The sequence below is a fragment of the Canis lupus genome, chromosome X (genome assembly GCF_003254725.2).
Source record: "Canis lupus dingo isolate Sandy chromosome X, ASM325472v2, whole genome shotgun sequence".
Lineage (NCBI taxonomy): Eukaryota > Metazoa > Chordata > Mammalia > Carnivora > Canidae > Canis > Canis lupus.
Window position 1 is genome coordinate 99798602 of NC_064281.1, and position 21311 is coordinate 99819912.

The window sequence follows — 21311 nt, forward strand, 5'->3', positions numbered from 1 at the left end:
CTTTCTATTTATTTGACTCGTCAATTTCTTTCATCACGGTATTATAGTTTTCAGTGCACAGATATTTTACCTCCTTGGTTAAATTAATTCCTAATAATTTTATTGTTTTTTATGGTATTATAAATGGGGTTGTTTTCTTTTTGGATAGTATATTGTTACTGTATAGAAATTAGTGATTTTTGTATAGTGAATTTGCTTCCTAAAACTATTCAAATTATTTATGAGTCCTAATAGTTTTTGATGGAGTCTTTAGAATTTTACACATTTAAAATAATATCATCTGCAGAGACATTTTACTTCTTCCTTTCCAATCTGGATGCCTTTTATTTACTTATTTTTCTTGTCTGATTACTCTGGCTAGAATTTCTAGTACTATATTGAATAGGAGCAGTGAAAATGAACACTTGTCTTATTCCTGATCTTTTTTTTTAATTTAAAATTTATTTATTCTTAAATTTAAATTCAATTAGTAAACATATAATATATTATTAGTTTCAGAGGTAGAGGTCAGTGATCATCAGTCTTATATAATACCCAGTGTTCTTTACATCACATATCCTCCTTAATATCCATCATCCAGTTGTCCCTTTTACCCATTCTCCTCCTCTCCAGGAACCATCACTTTGTTTTCTATGATTAAGAGTCTTTTATGGTTTTACCCCTCTCTGATTTCTGCACAGGCTAAAAGTCAAAAACTCTTCTTTGGATCCATAACAGAGGGAAAGACACAGGAAAAACCACCACCCTTAATACTAGAGAGACAGACAGGAAAATATAGAGAATCATGGCCCACAAAAACAGAGACTCAAGAACAGAAACTGACAGAGGGACCAGTAATAGAATAGGAAAACCTGGGGATCCTAGGGTGGCTTAATGGTTTAGCACCTGACTTTGGACCAGGGCATGATCCTGGAGTCTCGGGATTGAGTCCTACGTCGGGTTCCCTATATGGCACCTGCTTCTCTCTCTCTCTCTCTCATAAATAAATAAAATATTTTTAAAAATGTGAAGCAACAGGAACTGATATAAATTAAAAAAATAAAGTACAGCTTTGTTGAAAGACTTGTTTTTTTACAAAGCTAAATATACACTTATCATAAGACTCAGCAAAGATACTCCCTAATTTTACCCAAAGGAGTTAAAAAAACTATGTCCACAGAAACCTCCACATGGATATTTATAGCAGCTTTATTCATAATTGCCATAACTTGAAAGCAACAAATATGTCCATTGATAGGTAAATGGATAAACAAGTACCTCCAGACAATGGAATATTATTCAGCACTTAAAAAAGAACTATCAAGCCATGAAAAGACATGGACAAAAAACTTAAATGCATATTACTAAATGGAAGAAGCCAACTTAAGAAGACTACATACTGTATGATACCAAGCATATGACATTTTGAAAAAGGCAAAATGTAGAGACAATAGAAAGTTCAGCAGTTGTCAAGGATGACGATAGGGATAATCATGATTAGGCAAAGCCCAGAGAATTTAAGGGGCAGTGAAAAAGACTATGTTTAATATTTTAATGATTTATACATACCATTAAATATTTTCCCAAATCCATAGATTATATAACACCAAAATGAAGCTGAATATAAACTATGGACCTTGACTGATTACCTCTCAATGTAGGTTAAAGCAATCTTCATATTGTTTTTCATAGCAGCTGCACCATTTTACATTACTATTAACAGTACACAAGGATTCCAATTTTCCCACATTCTCTTCAACACTTGCTCTTTTCTTCTTTATTTTGATTACAGGAAATACTCTATTTTGTCATCTTCATTCTTTATTTTTATTTGAGTATAGTTGACACATGATGTTACTTTGGTTTTCAGGTGTACAACTTAGTGATTTGTTAAGTTTATATATTATGGTATGTTCACCACAAGTGTAGCTATCATCTGTCCTATTACAGTGCTATTGCAATATTATTGACTATGTTCCTTATTCTGTGACTTTTATTCCTGTGACTTATTTATTCCATAACTGTAAACCTGTATCTCCCTCTCCCCATCACACATTTTGCTCAACTCCCACCCCTTTCCCCACTGGCAATCATTAGTTTGTTGTCTGTATTTATAGGTCTTATTCTGCTTTTTTGTTTATTCATTTGTTTTTAGATTCCATTTATGAGTGGAATCATATGGTATTTGTCTTTCTTAATCTGACTGATTTTATTTGTCATAATAATCTCTAGGTCCATCCATGTTGCCTCAAATGGCACAATCTCTTCCCAGTGAAGAAACAGTCACATGTCTTACTTCCTGTCCTAGTCTCAGAGCCTGTAAAGGTGAACCCACTGGGGCTGGCTGGGGGAACGAAGGAGACTTGCTCCAGAAGGAACTGTTTGAGGGATCATAAGGGATTTCTAAATATGGGAAAAGGGAATAAATCATTTGGTGAAGTCAACTGTACATACTTCTTTGTAGGTCTAAAGAAAGAACAAAGCTTTTCTATAACAGGAATCCAGTTCTTCAGGGATACCAAAAGGAAATTTTTAAAAGGTTTTTATTTATTCATGAGATAAACATGGCGGGGGCGGGGGCAGAGACAGGCAGAGAGAGAGGAAGAAGCAGGCTCCATGCAGGGAGCCCAATGAGGGACTCAATCCCAGAACTCCAGGATCACCCCAAAAGGAAATTTTTAAGTCATTTTTGGTACAACCTAGCTGGAAATTAGCATGTAATTGTTTGAGCCTTGCTGAATAAAAGTTTAACCTTAAAAAAAAAAAAGGCACAATCTCATTCTTATTTATGGCTGTATAATATTCTACTGTGTATATATACCATATCTTTCTTTCTTATTGATTTGTCTATTGATGGAGACTTAAGTTGTTTCCATAACATGGATATGGTAACAAATGCTACAATAAACATGGGGGTTATATATCTTTTCAAATTCGTGTTTTTGTTTTCTTGGGTAAATATCCAACAGTGAAATTGTTAAGTCATATGGCATTTCCTTTTTTTTTTAATTTTTTATTGGTGTTCAATTTACTAACATACAGAATAACCCCCAGTGCCCGTCACCCATTCACTCCCACCCCCCGCCCTCCTCCCCTTCTACCACCCCTAGTTCGTTTCCCAGAGTTAGCAGTCTTTACGTTCTGTCTCCCTTTCTGATATTTCCCACACATTTCTTCTCCCTTCCCTTATATTCCCTTTCACTATTATTTATATTCCCCAAATGAATGAGAACATATAATGTTTGTCCTTCTCCGACTGACTTACTTCACTCAGCATAATACCCTCCAGTTCCATCCATGTTGAAGCAAATGGTGGGTATTTGTCATTTCTAATAGCTGAGTAATATTCCATTGTATACATAAACCACATCTTCTTTATCCATTCATCTTTCGTTGGAAACCGAGGCTCCTTCCACAGTTTGGCTATCCTGGCCATTGCTGCTATAAACATCGGGGTGCAGGTGTCCCGGCGTTTCACTGCATCTGTATCTTTGGGGTAAATCCCCAATAGTGCAATTGCTGGGTCATAGGGCAGGTCTATTTTTAACTCTTTGAGGAACCTCCACACAGTTTTCCAGAGTGGCTGCACCAGTTCACATTCCCACCAAGAGTGTTCCCTTTTCTCCGCATCCCCTCCAACATTTGTTGTTTCCTGCCTTGTTAATTTGCCCCATTCTCACCGGTGTGAGGTGGTATCTCATTGTGGTTTTGATTTGTATTTCCCTGATGGCAAGTGATGCAGAGCATTTTCTCATATGCATGTTGGCCATGTCTATGTCTTCCTCTGTGAGATTTCTGTTCATGTCTTTTGCCCATTTCATGATTGGATTGTTTGTTTCTTTGGTGTTGAGTTTAATAAGTTCTTTATAGATCTTGGAAACTAGCCCTTTATCTGATATGTCATTTGCAAATATCTTCTCCCATTCTGTAGGTTGTCTTTGAGTTTTGTTGACCGTATCCTTTGCTGTGCAAAAGCTTCTTATCTTGATGAAGTCCCAATAGTTCATTTTTGCTTTTGTTTCTTTTGCCTTCGTGGATGTATCTTGCAAGAAGTTACTGTGGCCGAGTTCAAAAAGGGTGTTGCCTGTGTTCTTCTCTAGGATTTTGATGGAATCTTGTCTCACATTTAGATCTTTCATCCATTTTGAGTTTATCTTTGTGTATGGTGAAAGAGAGTGGTCTAGTTTCATTCTTCTGCATGTGGATGTCCAATGTTCCCAGCACCATTGATTGAAGAGACTGTCTTTCTTCCAATGGATAGTCTTTCCTCCTTTATCGAATATTAGTTGACCATAAAGTTCAGGGTCCACTTCTGGGTTCTCTATTCTGTTCCACTGATCTATGTGTCTGTTTTTGTGCCAGTACCACACTGTCTTGATGACCACAGCTTTGTAGTACTACCTGAAATCTGGCATTGTGATGCCCCCAGATATGGTTTTCTTTTTTAAAATTCCCCTCCATTTGCTTCGACGTGGATGGAACTGGAGGATATTATGCTGAGTGAAGTAAGCCAGTCGGAGAAGGACAAACATTATATGTTCTCATTCATTTGGGGAATATAAATAATAGTGAAAAGGAATATAAGGGAAGGGGGAAGAAATGTGTGGGAAATATCAGAAAGGGAGACAGAACGTAAAGACTGCTAACTCTGGGAAACGAACTAGGGGTGGTAGAAGGGGAGGAGGGTGGGGGGTGGGAGTGAATGGGTGACGGGCACTGGGGGTTATTCTGTATGTTAGTAAATTGAACACCAATAAAAAATAAATTTAAAAAAATTAAAAAAATAAAAAAAATAAAATTCCCCTGCTATTCGGGGTCTTTTCTGATTCCACACAAATCTTAAAATAATTTGTTCTAACTCTCTGAAGAAAGTCCATGGTATTTTGATAGGGATTGCGTTAAACGTGTATATTGCCCTGGGTAACATTGACATTTTCACTATATTAATTCTGCCAATCCATGAGCATGGAATATTTTTCCATCTCTTTGTGTCTTCCTCAATTTCTTTCAGAAGTGTTCTATAGTTTTGAGGGTATAGATCTATTTTTAATTTTTGAAGAACATCCATACTGATTTCTACAATGACTGAACCAATTTATATTCCCACCAACATCTTTACCAACTCTTGTTATTTATTTTCATTTTCATTTTAGTCATTCAAACAGGTGTAAGGTAATATCTCATTGTGGTTTTGATTTGTATTTCCATGATGATTAGTGATGCTGAGCATCTTTATGTCTGTTGACCATCTGCATGTCTTTTTTAGAAAAAAAAAGTCCTATTCAGTTGTCCTGCCCATTTATAAGTTAGATTTTATTTTGGTGTTGAGTTATATAACTTACTTTATATAATTTGGATGTTAATCCTTATCAGATATATCATTTGGAAATATGTTCTCCCATTCAGTAGGTTGTCTTGTTGTTTTGTTGAGGGTTTCCTTTGCCACACAAAAGCATTTTATTATGATGCATAGTCTCATAGTTTTACTTTTATTTCCCATGCCATAAAAAGACATATCCAGAAAAATATTGATACCACTGATGTCAGTGAAAGTATTGCTTGTGTTCTCTTCTAGGATTTTTATGGTTTCAGATCTCATATTCAGGTCCTTAATTCATTTTTATTTTATGTTTGTGTATAAGTGGTCCAGTTTCATTCTTTTACATGTAGATGTCCAGTATTCCCAGCACCACTTACTGAAGAGACTTTTTCCCATTGTATATTCTTTCCTACTTTGTCACAGATTAATTGACCATTGAATCATGGGTCTATTGCTAAGATTTTTATTCTGTTCTATTAATGTATGTGTCTATTTTTGTGTCAGTATCATATTGTTTTGATTACTATAGCTTTGTAGTATATCTTAAAATTTAGTATTGTGATTCCTTCAGAATTGTTCTCATGATTGCTTTGGCTATTCAAGTTCTTCTTTGTTTCCAAGCAAATTTTAGTATTATTTATCCTTTTTTGTGAAAAATGCTGTTGATATTTTCATAGAAACTGCATTGAATCTGTAGATTGCCTTTGAGTAGCATGGAAATTTTAATAATATTTTTCCAATCTGTGGAAATGGACTATCTTTTCTGCTTGTGTCATCTTCAATTTTTCTCATCAGTGTTTTATAGTTTTCAGAGTACAGGTCTTTTATCTCTTTAACTTTATTCCCAGGTATTTTATCCTTTTTTGGTGCAATTGTAAATGGTAATTTTTTATTTCTCTTTCTGCTGCTTTGTTATTAGTGTATAGAAATGCTATATACCAATTTTTGGGTATTGATTTTGTATCCTGTCACTTTGCTGAATTCATCTCTAAGTTCTAAGAGTTTTTTAGTTGGGTAAGATTTTCTATAGTTTGTATCACGTAGTTTGTGAATAATGACAGTTAACTTATTCTTTACAATGTAGATGCCACTTATTTTTTTATTGTATGATTGCTGTGGCTAAGATTTCCAATACTATGCTGACTTGTCTTATTCATGATCTTAGAGGGAAAACTGTTTTTCACAATTATGATGTTAGCTGTGAGATTTTTGTATATGGTATTTATTTTTTTAAGATTTTACTTATTTATTCATGAGAGGCACAGAGAGAAGGCAGAGACATAGAGGGAGAAGCAGGCTCCTCAAAAGGAAGCCTGATGTGGGACTTGATCCCTGGCCCGGGGATCACACTCTGAGCTGAAGGCAGATGCTCAACCAGTGAGCCACCTAGGCATCTCAGTCTTTATTATTTTGAAGTATGTTCCTTTTCACCCAACTTTGTTGAGAATTTTTATCATGATTGATGTCAAATTTTGTCAAATGATTTTTCTGTATTTATTGAGATGATATGTTTTTTTCTGTATTTTGTCCTGTTAATGTTGTGTATGTTGTTGATTGATTTGTGAATATTGATCTAACCTTGCATGCCCAGAATACATCCTGGCAAATGATCTTTTTTAATGTATTGTTGTATGTGGTTTCCTAATATTTTGTTGAGGATTTTTGCATCTATGTTCATCAGGGATATTGACCTGTAACTTTCCTTTTTGTGGTCTTTGACTTTGTTATCAGTGTAATACTGGACTAGTAGAAAGTATTTAGAAACATTCCTTTCTCTCCAATTTTTGGAATAATTTGAGAAGAACAAGTATTAACTCTTCTTTAAATGTCTTGTAGAATTCACCTGTGAATCCACCTAGTCTTGGACTTCAATTGTTTGGTAGTTTGTTTTTTTTTAATTACAAACTCAATTTTGTTACTTGTGATTGGTCTGTTTACATTTTCTATTTTATCCTGGATTTGGAGGACTGTCTGTTTGTAGAAATTTATTAACTTCTTCCAGTTTGTAGGCAAATGATTTTTTGTTGTATTTCTTGTAGTCTTTTGTATTTTTGTGATGTCAATTGTTACTTCTTTCTTGTTTCTGGTTTTATTTATTTGAGTTATTTGTCTTTTCTTTTTGATGCGTCTGGCTAAGGGTTTGTCAATTTTATCTTTTCAAAGAGTCTGTTCTTGGTTTCATTGATTTTTTAATTATATCCTGTTGGATTGATCCCTTCATTATTATGTAATATCCTTTTTGGCTCTTGTTACAATCTTTGCCTTAAAGTCTATTCTGCCTAATATAAGTATTGCTACTCCAACTTTTTCTTTGCTTCCATTTGCGTGGTGAATGCTTTCCCAAGCTTCACTTTAAATCTGTACGTGTCTTTAGGTCTGAGGTGAGTTTCTTGTAGGCAGCATATACATGGGTCTTGTTTTTTTCCCATTCTGCATTCTTTTGTCCTTTGATGTTTGCATTTAAATCACTTACATTTAAAGTAATTATTGATAGGTATGCACTTGTCATTTTGTAATTCATTTTATTGTTGTTTTGTACTTCTTTCTTCTTTTGCTCTCTTTCTTTATAATTGATGAGTTTCTATAGTATTATGTTTTTCTTTCTCTTTTTTTTTTTGTGTGTGTGTATCTATCATAGGTTTTGGGTATGTGATTGCCATGCAGCTCATATATAATATTCTAAGTAAATTGAATCTATATTAATTTGATAGTAATTTAAGTTCAAACATATTCTAAAAAAAGAGAAAGAGAATTGTTTTCTTCTGAAAAACCTGGAGCTGTGGCTTTGTATGCTAGTTACTCTTCCAAATCACACATTTTTACAGAAATAATTAAGAAGAATAGGAAAAAATAAAAGAAAAAAGAAAAATAAACAAACCCCAAAAGAACAAAAGTAAAAAAAAAGTACAAATAAAAAAATAAAATGTAATTTACAAAGAAATTTTTTAAAGTGGCTTATGTTATGTGGCTTATTTTACGTTTTCCTAGAATCACAGGGCTTATGTGGGCTTGCAGACTGTGTACTTGCAGAGGTCTCAAGCTCACTGTGAGCTTTTTAGTTTGGGCTTTTAAGGTGGAGAGGATGAATGCATCTCATACCTCTTCAACCCTTTTTCAACCCTTTTAAACTATGGCTTTTTTTCTTTTTTCCAGGAAGATTTTGGGCTATTGTGAGCTTGTGGATCCTGGGATTACTAAGGTTGCAAGCTCACTGTTATGACTGAGCCTGCCACTTATGGCATCCAGACCCTGCTCTGATCTGGACTTTTAAAATAGAGGTGACCAGAGCATTTCAGGGTGGGTCCACACCTTACCAAGCCCTTTAAAATTTGGAGTTTTGAATCCCAGCCACTGGCCAAAGATAAAATACAGGGGATCTGTGGTACTTGGTGCACCCACAGCCCAGAAACAGACAGGGCCCTTAACAAGGCAGGGAACTGAAGAAAGCCAAGGACACAAGAGATTTTTTGTTGTTCTGAGAGGGCCCCCTGAAGAGCGGTGGCAAGAAGTTCCTCTCCATGGGGTTGAGAAGGCAGGGTGATACCATCTTCCTCGTCCACCAACACTCCTGCTCTCTCCAACACTCCTGCCCTGCCACCCAGCACAGTGGGACTTCAAAGAGAAACACAGCTCCCCCAGTGGAAACTGGAGTCTCCTACACTAAACCCTCCCCCACTGTGGCTAACAGGGGCATCCTTGCAGCAGCAAGTCAGCTTGTGAGCTAGCTCAGGAGGCCCCACCCTCAGAAGAACAACAGAGGCCTGCCATATATACCAAATCTACTGATTAAAGAGTACAACAAAATGTTAGCTTTTGGTGCAAATAGGACTAGGTTTATTTCCTCTCTCTCTCTCTGTTTTAAATTTTTTATTTCTTATTTTTCATAGCTTTATTTTATATATTTTTCTTCTTTCTCTCTATATATCTTTTTGGTATCAGGCTTGTAATTTTTTGTTCATTTGTTGGTTTGTTTATTTCTTTCTATTTCAAATCAGGCTTCTTTTTTTTCCTTCTTTCCTTATTCTTTTTTTCCTTCTTTCTTCTTACTCTTTGGAATATGGTTCATAGTTTTTATTTGTCTGTTTGAGTGCATTTTTCTTCCTTTTCCTTTACTCTTGTCATGGACTGTGTTTTTTTTTTCTTTTCTTTTTTTTTTCTTTTCTAGGCTTATGTTAACATACAAATCAAAGCCCACCTTCTTAAAGGTCCAAAAAATCCCAACTACAAGCAAGGAAAAACACTGTAGAGGACAGATTAATGGGAAAGAGCAGCCAAAATGCAACAGCAGATTGTACACAGCATACACTAGAAACATTTCCTGAAGGTTTGTTGTTTTTGTTGTGTTTTTTTATATTTCTTTCTTTTTTTCTTTCCTGGAAAGAAATGATGAGATGGAGAAATTCACCCCAAAAGAAAGAATGGAGGTAGTACTCACAGCCAGGGATTTAATCAATATGGATGTAAGTAAGATGTCTGAACTACAATTCAAAACAACGATCATAAACATACTAGCTGGGCTTGGAAAAAATCATAGAAGGCATTAGAGTATCCCTTACTGCAGAGATAAAATAATTAAAATCTAGTCAGGATGAAATTGAAATGCTATAAATGAGATGCAGTCCCAAGTGGAGGCCATAAAAATGAGGATGGATGAAGGAAATGAGGGAATCAGTGATATAGAAGATAAAATTATGGAAAATAATGAAGTTGAAAATAAGAGGGAAAGAAAACTATTAGATCATGAAAACAGACTTAGGAAACTCAGTAATTACATAAGGCAAAATAATATCCATTTTACAGAAGTCTCAGAAGAAAAGGAGTGGGGAAAAATGGGCAGAAGGTTAATTTGAACAAATTATAGCTGAGAACTTCCTTAATTTTGGAAAGGAAACAGGCATTCAAGTCCAAGGGGCACAGAGAACTCCCTGAAAATCAATAAAAATAGGTCAACACCTCGAAATATTATACAGAAAATTGCAAATCATGAATATAAAGAAAAAAATCTTGAAAGTAACTCAGGACAAGAAATCCTTAACCTATAAGGGTAGACACATAAGTATAGCAGCACCCTGTCAAGAGACCTGGCAGACCAGACTGGGCTGGCATGATATATTCAATGTGCTGAATGGGAAAAAATATGCAGCCAAGAATACTTTAGCCATCAAGGCTCTCATTCAGAATAGAATAATAGATAAAGAGATTCCAAGACAAACAAAAACTAAATCAATTATAGCCCTGCAAGAAATATTAGAAGGTTCCCTGTAAGGAGAGAGAACCAAATATAACAAAATCAGAAAGGAACAGAGACAATCTACAGGAAGAGAGATTTTACAAGTAATACAATGGCACAAAATACATATCTTTCAATTTTACTCTGAAGGTTAATGAACTAGATACTCCAATCAAAAGACATAGGGTAATAGAAAGAATATATATATATATATATATATATATATATATATATATATATATTATATATGTTCTAGCATATATATATATTCTTTCTAATACCCTATGTCTTTTGATATATATATATGGTATGTATGGATATATATGTGTATATATATAATATATTATATATATAATATATATTATATATATAATATATATATATATAAAACATTGATATGCTCTTTACAAGAGGCTCATTTTAACTCCAAAGGCACCTCCAGATTGAAAGTGAGGGGTTAAGAACCATTTATGATGTTAATTAATGACAAAAGAAAGCTGGAATAGATGCCGCTATATCAGACAAACTAGATTCTAAACCAAAGGCTATAATAAGAGATGAAAAAGGACACAATATCATAATAAACATGTCCATACAACAAGAAAAACTAACAACTGTAAATATTTATGCCCCTAACTTGGGAATAGCCAAATATATAAATCAATTAATAATAAAGAAACTGATAATAATACAATAATAGTAGGGAACGTTAACACTCCACTCATAGCAATGTACAGACCACCTAAGCAGAAGATCAACAAGGAAACAAGGGTTTTGAATGACACACAGGATCAGATGGCTTAACAAATATATTCATAACATCTGATCCTAAAGCAGCAGAAAGCACACACTTTTCAAATGCACATGAAACATTCCCAGAATAGATCACATACTGTGCCGCAAATCAGGACTCAACTGGTACAAAAAGACTGAGATTATGCCATGCATATTTTCAGACCATAACACTATGTAACTTGAAGGAAACCACAAGAAAAAAATGTGGAAAAACCATAAATAAAAGAGGTCAAGAATATCCTATTAAAGAATGAATGGGTTAACCAGAAAATTATAGAAGAAATAAATGCATGGAAGCAAATAAAATAAAAACACAATGGTCCAAAAATTGGGAAAAAACAAAGGAGGTTATTAGAGGGAGATATATAGTAATACAGGCCTTCCTCCAGGAGCAAGAGAAGTCTCAAATACACAACCTAACCTTACACTTAAAGGAGCTGGAAAAAGAACAGCAAAGAAAGCCTAAAATAAGCAGAAGAATGGAAATAATTAAGATCAGAGCAGAAATAAATGATACAGAAATTAAAAAAAAAAACAGAACAGATAAACTAAACTGGGAGATGATTCTTTGAAATAATGAGCAAGATTGATAAACCCCTAGCAGACTTATCAAAAATAAAAGAGAAAGGATGCAAATAACTAAAATAGAGAATGATAAAGGAGAGATTACAACCAACACCACAGTAATACAAAAATTACAAGAGAATCTTATGAACAAATATATGCCAACAAATTTGGCAATCTGGAAGAAATGGATACATTCCTAGAAACATAAAATATTTGAAACAGGAAGAAATAGAAAATCTGAACAGACCTATAACCAACAAAGAAATTGAAGGAAACAAAATAATCACCCAACAAACAAGAGTCCAGAGACAGATGGTTCTAAGGGTAATTTACAAAAATTTAAAGAATAATTCATATCTATTTTTTGAAACTACTCAAAAAATAAAAATGGAAGGAAAACTTCCAAACTCATTCTATAAGGCCAGCCTTAACTTAATCCTCAAATCAGACAAGAACAGCACCAAAAAGATTTACACACCAATATCCATGTTGAACATGGATGCAAAATTCTCACCAAGATACTACTCAATAAGATACAACAGTACATTAAGAATGTTATTCACCACAAACAAGTGGGATTTATTCCTGGGCTTCAAGGCAGTTTAACATCCACAAATAAAGTAATGTGATATACCACATTAATAAAATTATTTTTTGTATATTTTATTGGAGTATGATTTGCCAACATATACATAACACCCAGTGTTCATCTTCTCAAGTGCCCCCTCAGTACCAATCACACCAGTCACCCCATCCCCCAGCCCACTTCCCTTTCCCCTAGCCCTTGTTCCTTTCCCAGAGTTAGGAGTCACTCATGTTCCGTCATCCTCTCTCATATTTCCCACTCATTTTATCTGCTCTCCCCTTTAACCTCTTTCACTATTTTTTATATTCCCCAAATTTATGAGACCATATAAATTTTGTCCTTCTCCGATTGACTTACTTCACTCAGCATAATATCATCCAGTTCTATCTACATTGAAGCAAATGGTGGGTATTCATCGTTTCTAATGGCTGAGCAATATTCCATTGTATATTATAGACCACATCTTCTTTATCCATTCATCTTTCGATTGACACCGAGGTTCCTTCCACAGTTTGCTATTGTGGACATGGCTGCTATAAACATTGGGGGGCAGGTGTCTCGGGTTTTCACTGCATCTGTATCTTTGGGTAAATCCTCAGCAGTGCAATTGCTGGGTCATAGGGTAGTTCTATTTTTAACTCTTTGAGGAACCTCCACTCTGTTCTCCAGAGTGGCTGTACCAGTTCACATTCCCACCAAAAGTGCAAGAATACTCCCCTTTCTCCACATCCACTCCAACATTTATTGTTTCCTGTCTTGTTAATTTTCCCCATTCTCACTGGTATGAGGGGGTATCCCATTGTGGTTTTGATTTGTATTTATCTGAGGGCAAGTGATGCGGAGCATTTTCTCATGTGATTGTTGGCCATGTCTACGTCTCTTTGGTGAAATTACCATTCATGTCTTTTCCCATTTCATGATTGGATTGTTTGTTTCTTTGCTGCTGAGTTTAATAAGTTCTTTATAGATCTTGGATACTAGCCCTTTATCTGATAGACCATTTGCAAATATCTTCTCCCATTCTGTAGGTTGTCTTTTAATTTTATTGACTCTTTCTTCTGCTGTGCAGAAGCTTTCTATCTTGATGAAGTTCCAATAGTTCATTTTTGCTTTTGTTTCCATTATCTTCAAGGATGCATCTTGCGTGAAGTAGCTGTGGCCAAGTTTATAAATGGTGTTGTCTGTGTTCTGCTCTAGAATTTTGATGGATTCTTGTCTCACATTTAGATCTTTCATCCATTTTGAGTTTATCTTTGGGTATGGTGTAAGAGAATGGTCTACTTTAATTCTTTTGCACCTGGCTGTCCAATTTTCCCAGCACCATTTATTGAAGAGACTGTCCTTTTTCCAGTGGATAGTCTTTCCTGCTTTGTCAAATATTAGTTTACTATAGAGTTGAAAGCCCATTTCTGGGTTTTCTATTCTGTTCCACAGATCTATATGTCTGTTTTTGTGCCAGTACCACACTGTCTTGATGACCACAGCTTTGTAGTACAACTTGAAATCCATCATTGTGATGTCCCCGGCTCTGATTTTCTTTTGCAATATTCCCCTGTCTACTCGCGGTCTTATCTGATTCCACACAAATCTTATGATTATTTGTTCCAAATCTCTGAAGAAAGTCCATGGTATTTTGATGGGGATTGCATTGAACATGTAAATTGCCCTGGGTAGCATTGACATTTTCACAATATTAATTCTTCTAAACCATGAACATGGAATATTTTTCCTCCCTTGTGTCTTCCTTAATGTCTTTCAGAAGTGTTCTATACTTTTTAGCGTATAGATCCTTTACCTCTTTGGTTAAGTTTATTCGTAGGTATCTTATGCTTTTCAGTGAAATTGTAAATGGGAGTGACTCCTTAATTTCTCTTTCTTCATCTCATTGTTAGTGTATAGAAATGCCGCTGGTTTTGGGGCATTGATTATGTATCCTGCCACACTGCTGATTTTCTGTATGAGTCCTGACAATCTTGGAGTGGAATCTTTTAGGTTTTCTATGTACAGTATCATGTCATCTGTGAAGAGGGAGAGTTTGACTTCTTCTTTGCCAATTTGAATGCCTTTTATTTCTTTTTGTTGCCTGATTGCTGAGGCTAGGACTTCTAGTGCTATGTTGAATAGCAATGGTGAGAGTGGACATCCCAGTCATGTTTCTGATCTTAGGGGAAAGGCTCCCAGTGTTTCCTCATTGATAATGATATTTGTTGTGGGCTTTTCATAGATGGCTTAAGACACTGAGGAATATTCCCTCTATCCCTATGCTCTGAAGAGTTTTGATCAGGAATGGGTGCTGTATTTTGCCAAAAGCTTTCTCTGCATCTACTGAGAGGATCATATGGTTCCTGTTTTTTCTCTGGTTGATATGATCTATCATGTTGATTGTTTTACAAGTATTGAACTTACCTTGCATCCCAGGGATAAACCCCACTTGGTCATGGTGAATAATCTAAATGTACTGTTAGATCCTATTGGCTAGTATCTTGTTGAGAGTTTTTGCATCTGTGTTCATCAGGATATTGGTCTATCATTATGTTTTTTGGTGGAGTCTTTGCCTTTAGAGTTAATGTGATGCTGGCCTCATAAAATGAGTTTGGAAATATTCAGTCCCTTTTTATCTTTCAGAACAGCTTTAGTAGAATAGGTATTGTTTTTCAGTAAATGTTTGATAGAATTCTCTGGGAAGCCATCTTGCCTGGACTTTTGTATCTTGGGAGGTTTTGGATGACTGCTTCAATTTCCTCCCTGGTTATTGGCCTGTTCAGGTTTTCTATTTTTTCCTGTTCCAGTTTTGGTAATTTGTGGTTTTCCAGAAATGCGTCCATTTCTTCCTGATTGCCTAATATATTGGAGTATAGCTGCTCATAATATGTTTTTAAAGTCATTTGTATTTCCTTGGTATTGGCTGTGATCTCTCTCTTTTCATTCATGATTGATTAATTTGAGTCTTTTCTCTTTTGTTTTTAATACGGCTGGCTAATGGTTTATCTATCTTATTAATTCTTTCAAGGAACCAACTCCTCGTTTTGTTGAGCTGTTCTATAGTTCTGTTCTCTATTTCATTGAGTTCTCCTCGAATCCTTATCAACTCTCTTTTTCTGCTTGGTGTAGGTTTTATTTGCTGTTCTTTCTCCAGTTCCTTTAGATGTGAGGTTAGCGTGTGTATTTGAGTTTTTTTTCCAGTTTTTTCAGTGATGCTTGTACTGTGCTGTATTTCCCTCTTAGGACTGCTTTTGCTGTATCCCAAAGATTTTGAATGGTTGTATCTTCATTCTCATTAATTTCTTTTTTTTTTTCATTCTCATTAATTTCTAAGAATTTTTTACTTATTCTCTAATTTTATGGTTGACCCTTTCATCTTTTAGCGGGATGCTCTTTAACCTCCCCATGTTTGAGTTTCTTCCAAATTTCTTCTTGTGATTGAGTTCAAGTTTCAAAGCATTGTGGCCTGAATATATGCAGGGGACAATCCCACTGGTTTGGTATCAGTTGAGACCTGATTTGTGACTTTGGATGCAAAGTTCTGTATGTATTGGTGAAATCCATCTGGTCCAGTGTATCATTTAAAGCTCTTGTTTCTTTGGAGATGTTGTGCTTAGAATATCTGTCATTTGCAGAAAGTAGCTGGTTGAAGTCTCCTATTATTAGTGTATTATTATCTCTGTATGTCTTTACTTTGGTTATTAAATGATGGATATACTTTGCAGCTCCCACATTAGGGGCATAAATATTCATGATTGTTCGGTCTTCTTGTTGGATATACCCTTTAAGTATGATATATTGTCCCTCTTCATCTCTTACTACAGTTTTTGGGATACACTTTAATTTATCTGATATGTGGATTTTTAACTAAGATTTGTTTTGAGGACCATTTGAATGGTAAATGTTTCTCCAACCTTTCATTTTCAGACTGGAGGTGTCTTTCGGTGTAAAATGAGTCTCTTGTAGACAGCAAATAGATGGATCCTGCTTTTATATCCAGTCTGAAACCCTGCGCCTTTTGATGGGGTCATTAAGCACGTTCACGTTCAGAGTTACTATTGAGAGATATGAGTTTAGTGTCATCATGATATCTATTCAGTCTTTGTTTTTGTGGACTGTTCCACTGAACTTCTTCTTAAAGGGGAATTTTAAGAGTCCCCTTTAAAATTTCTTGCAGAGCTGGTTTGGAGGTCACATATTCTTTCAGTTCCTGCCTGTCTTGGAAGCTCTTTATCTCTCCTTCCATTTTGAATGAGAGCCTTGCTGGATAAAGTATTCTTGGTTGCATGCTCTTCTCATTTAGGACCCTGAATATATCCTGCCAGCCCTTTCTGGCCTGCCAGGTCTCTGTGGAGAGGTCTGTTGTTACCCTAATACTCCTCCCCATAAAAGTCAGGGATTTCTTGTCTCTTGCTGCTTTAAGGATCTTCTCTTTATCTTTGGAATTTGCAAGCTTCACCATTAAATGTCGAGGTGTTGAACGGTTTTTATGGATTTTAGTGGTAAATGGAAGGGGCACAGAATGGGAATGAAGAGAGAATATAATCTCACAGAATGAACCAGCACAGTATACCACTTGGTTCTGGGTGAATGCTGATCATTTTTTAGAAGGTATTAACTTCTGCCATTGTAGAACAAAATGAGGCAGAGAAAACACAAAACAACAACAACAAAAACAGTTATATTTCCCAAAATTAAGTAGAATATGTTGAAGTGGAAAATATATCTAAGACCTGTAATCATAGAAATATGAAGGTCAAAAAGGAAGTGGAAAATATATCTAAGACCTGTAATCATAGAAATATGAAGGTCAAAAAGGAAGAAACTTAAAAATAGAGAGGTGGTAAAATATCGTAGTTAAGGTGGGAAAAGAGGAAAAGATTAGAAATTTATAGTCTTTTTTTAAATTTTTATTTATTTATGATAGTCACACAGAGAGAGATAGAGAGAGGCAGAGACACAGGCAGAGGGAGAAGCAGGCTCCATGCACCGGGAGCCTGACGTGGGATTTGATCCCGGGTCTCCAGGATCACGCTCTGGGCCAAAGGCAGGCGCCAAACCGCTGCGCCATCCAGGGATCCCAGAAATTTATAGTCTTATATAAAAAGGGAATATAAGTAGAAGGAGAGAAGAAATGGGTGGAAAATATCAGAAAGGGAGACAGAACGTAAAGACTGCTAACTCTGGGAAATGAACTAGGGGTGGTAGAAGGGGAGGAGGGCGGGGGTGGGAGTGAATGGGTGACGGGCACTGGGGGTTATTCTGTAAGTTAGTAAATTGAACACCAATAAAAAATAAATTAAAAAAAAATAAAATAAAAATGAGTTGTACTGGAAGAAAGAAAAAAAAAGGAGGGGTACCCTCTGGTTCTACATACTGTAAATCCCTCAACTTCTCCTGGAGCTTTCCAATGCTGCTTGGTCAAGAACTTGCTCTTCCCCTGTTCTTCCAGTGGTCTTCTGGTGGAGGGGTTTGCTGTGCTGATTCTGAGGTGTGTGTACCTGGGGGAACTACCCCACCCCCTGCCTGGTTCCAGGCTCTGTGCGAGCTGTTTACCCCTGTGAGTCCTCTGTTGCCTTGTGGCCTGGCCCCTCCCGGCACAAGGTGTAATAAGGAGGAACAACATGAACAATGGTGGTAGCCAGATTTCCAGCTCTGGAATCAGCTCCCTGCTAGTAACTAACCCAGTCTCCCAGTCCGTAGTGGCCTAGATGCTCCTGGGAAGGTGTGGGTGCACTGATCTGCACAGCTTGCAGGCCCCCACCAGAAGGAAAGTTCTTGCTGTCCTGTGCCTTCCCTGCCTCCATCTGTCCTGGGGAGACTGCAGGATCATAGGCTGCCTCTGCTCGGCACCCTGGGATCCAGGGCCCTGTGCTTCTGCAATCGTGCTCCCAGGGCACATGGCTCCCAAAGGCAGCAGGCCGCAGACACTTCTGTCCAGAACCACCCATGTAACCGACTGGCTTCTCCCAGATGCCCTTTCAGGTGCATGCTCCAGCCCTTTACAGAGATTAGCCCGCAGTTTGTGGTGTGGTTTCCCCCAGGGTGCACTTCCTCTATTGGTGACTCTGGGAAACTGAAGACTTCACTGCACCTCCTGCGATTCTGCCCAATTTCCTTGTTAAGCACTTTTCCATCTGAGAAGAATCTGGTGTGTTTTTTGTAAAGTTCCTGCTTCTCTGGCCTTAGCCCGGCTCCTCGTGGGACCCCTCCCCAACTTGATTCTTTTTTATTTTTTTTCCAGTTCCCTACATTGTTAGAAGCGAAAACCCTTCTTTCTGTAGCATTCTGGCTGTTCTCTCTTTAAATCTCAGGTCAAATTCATAGGTGTTCAGGATGGTTTAAAAGATATCTAGGTAAGTTGGAAGACCAGGTGAGTTGAGAACACCTACTCCTCTGCCATCTTGCCCCGCTCCCCCACATTAATAAAATTATGGACAAAAAGCATATGATCTTCTCAATAGATGCAGAAAAAGCATTTGACAAAATACAGCATCCCTTCATGATAAAAACCCTCTACAATGTAGGGCTAGAAGGAACTCACCTCAATATCACAAAAGATATATATGAAAATCCCATGGCAAATATCATTCTGAATGGTAAGAAACTGATAGCTTTTCCCCTAAGGTCAGGAACATGACAAGCATGTCCACTCTTAACCACTGTTGTTCAACATAGTATTAGAAGTCCTAGCCTCAGCAATGAGGCAAGAAAAAGAAGTAAAATCCATTCAAATTGACAAAGGAGCCAAACTTTCACTTTTTCCAGAAGACATGATAATCTATGTAAAAAACTTGAAACACTCCACCTAATAATTGCTAGAACTGATACAGGAATTCAGAAAAGTTGTAGGATATAAAATCAATTCACAGAAGTCTGTTGCCTTTCTATAAACTAAAAATGAAGCAGCAGAAACAGAAATCATGAGTGAATCTATCCTGTTTACAGTTGCACCAAAAACCATAAGATACCTCGGAATAAACCTAACCAAAAATGTAAAAAATTTGTATTCTGAAAACTCTAGAGCACTTATGAAAGAAATTGAGGAATGCACAAAAAATTGGATAAGCATTCCATGCTCATGGATTGGAAGAACAAATATTGTTAAAATGTTTATGCTACCAAAAGCAATATACACATTCAATGCAATATCTATCAAAATACGATCAATATTTTTCACAGAGGTGGAACAAATAATCCTAAAATCTGTATGAAACCGTAAAAGAACCCAAATAACCAAAGGAATGTTGAAAATGAAAACCAAAGCTGGAGGCATCGCAATTCTGGACTTCTAGCTATATTACAAATCTGTAATCATCAAGACAGTATAATTCCAGCACAAAAACAGACACATTGATCGATAGAACAGAATAAAGAGCCCAGAAATGGACCCTCAGCTCTATGGTCAACTAAGCTTCAACAAAACAGGAAATAATATCCAGTGGAAAAAAAGTATCTTCAACAAATGGCATTGGAAAAACTGGACAGTGACATGCAGAATGAAACCAGACCAATTTCTTACATCATACACAAATATAAATTCAAACTGAATGAAAGACCTAAATATGAGACAGGAATCCATCAAATTCCTAGAGAAGGTATCAGGCAGTAACCTCTTTGACCTGAGCCACAGCAACTTCTTAGACAAGTTTCCAGAGGCAAGGGATACAAAATAAAAAATGAACTATTGGAACTTTATCAGCATAAAAAACTTGAACACCAAAGGAAATAGTCAACAAAAGTAAAAGGCAGCCTACAGAATACGAGAAGATATTCACAAATGATATATTAAATAAAGGGTTAGTATACAAACTCTATAAAAATCTTATCAAATTCAACATCCGAGAAACAAAAAATAATCCAGTCAAGAAATGGGCAGAAGACATGAACAGACCTTTCTCCAAAGAAGACTTCCACATGGCCAACAGGCACACAAAAAATGCACCACATCACTTGGCATTGGGGAAATACAAATCAAAACTACAGTGAGATACCTCCTCACACCAGTCAGAATGGCGAAAATTAACAAGTTAGCAAACAACAGATGTTGGCAAGGATGCAGAGAAAAGGAACCCTTTTGCACTTAAGTCAGTAAGAGAGAGACAAATAACATATGGCTTCACTCATATGTAGAATTTAAGATCCAAAACATATGAACATAAGACAAGGGAAGGAAGTAAAATTAAGATAAAAGCTGAGAGTGAGGCAAACCATAAGAGACTCTTAACTATAGGAAACAAAGTCAGGGTTGCTGGAGGAGTGGTGCATGGGGGGATGGACATTAAGGAGAGCACTTGATGTAATGAGCACGGAGAGTCACTTGCAACTGATGAATCACTAAATTCTACCCCTGAAATTAATAATGCACTCTGTTAACTGAATTGAATTATATTTTTAAATAGAAATAGAAAATGCTTCTAGGAAGATTTAAAATACATATTTGTGGCAACGTAGTATTCTTTCTCTAGAGGATATGTTCTCTCTTTCAAAGGGCTTCTATTTTACTTTAAAAATTGACATATATGTGAGAACTGGGTAAGACATCATGAATTTTTACTGTGGAATTTGAAGTCATTTTTCTGCTTCCCATACCAATATTTTCCCCCACTTGCTTTAATCCAGGAATACTTTAATAAACTTTCCTTCAATTTTGTTTCAAATAAATAAATAAATAAATAAATAAATAAATAATAAATCTGCATTCTGCAACTTTGATTAACTTTAGCAACTTTTATGTGTATGTGAAATCTTTATACTTTTTACATATAAAATCAAGTCATCTTCTATCAAATATTTTCACTCCTTTTAAAATTAGGTGCCTTTATTTCTTTTCTTTGCCTAATTTATCTGGC

General features: G+C 36.1%; 1 non-coding gene across 1 annotated transcript; it reads left to right on the forward strand.

The window, feature by feature from the left end:
• Nucleotides 1-2245: 2245 nt before the first annotated feature.
• On the forward strand, nucleotides 2246-2370 carry LOC112649542 (small nucleolar RNA SNORD22). Its single transcript, XR_003129613.1, has one exon. It is a non-coding gene; the product is annotated as a small nucleolar RNA SNORD22 (small nucleolar RNA).
• Nucleotides 2371-21311: the final 18941 nt, after the last annotated feature.